Source organism: Orycteropus afer, unplaced genomic scaffold, assembly GCF_000298275.1.
Source record: "Orycteropus afer afer isolate SDZICR_OR568_19922 unplaced genomic scaffold, OryAfe1.0 scaffold00342, whole genome shotgun sequence".
In the NCBI taxonomy this organism is placed as follows: domain Eukaryota; kingdom Metazoa; phylum Chordata; class Mammalia; order Tubulidentata; family Orycteropodidae; genus Orycteropus; species Orycteropus afer.
In genome coordinates, this window is record NW_006921929.1 from 1,929,592 (window position 1) to 1,930,566 (window position 975).

Below are 975 nucleotides of genomic sequence, written 5' to 3' on the forward strand. Positions count from 1 at the left end.
CATAGAGACCCCTCCTTGGGTTTCCAAGGCAGTATCACTATGGAAGTAGATTGCCCCATCTTCCTTCCAAGGAGTGGCTGGTGTGTTTGAACCACCAGCCTTCTGGTTAGCAGTCAAGTTCCTTAGGCACTACACTACCAGAGCTCCCATCCAAAGTAGATGTGGGTAAACTTGTTGATTCAGGCAAGAAGTGAGATTAACTTGGACAATGGTGATGGTGGCAGTGATGAAGAAGAAGAGGCAGATTCTGGAAACATTTGTGAGGTAAAACAAACAGGACTTGGTGATGGATTAGATGTAAGAGTTGGGGGAGTGGGAGGTGTCTAGGCTGACACCCAGGTGCATTTACTGAGAGAAAGGGTCTTGGAAGAGGACCAGACTTGGGGTGGAAGATCATGAACTGGATTTTAGACATGCTGAGTATGAGATATCTTGAAGGTGTCTAAGATGTGCTGTCTAGTAAGTAGATGAGTATGTAGGTCTACGGGTAGAGGAGATGTCTGTGCTTAAGATATACATGAGTGAATTACCTTAAAGGAGATGTTAACTGAGGCCATTCATGGCTGAGATTAAGAAAGAAAAATATTCAGAGTAAAAAAAAGAAAGGGTCTATGACTAAGGAACTATGCATGAAATGGTTGAAACAACAGATAAAAAGGTGAAGATGAAGGAGAAAAACTCAGAAAACCAAAATCTCAGGGGAAAAAAAAATTTAAGACTTACCATGTCCTGAGGAAATTCCCAGTGGAGCACAGAGGACAGCTGGTTGGCAGCAACCAAATTACTGCTTAGCTCAACATGAAAGGCAGTAACTTGTTGTCAGTGAGTGTGTCCCACCTCACCCCACTCATTAACATACACATTACACTCCCAGTACCTTGTTGTTGTTGTTGTTGTTATGTGCCCTCGAGTCTCATAGCGACCCCTCCTTGGGTTTCCAAGGCAGTATCACTACAGAAGTAGGATTGCCCAACC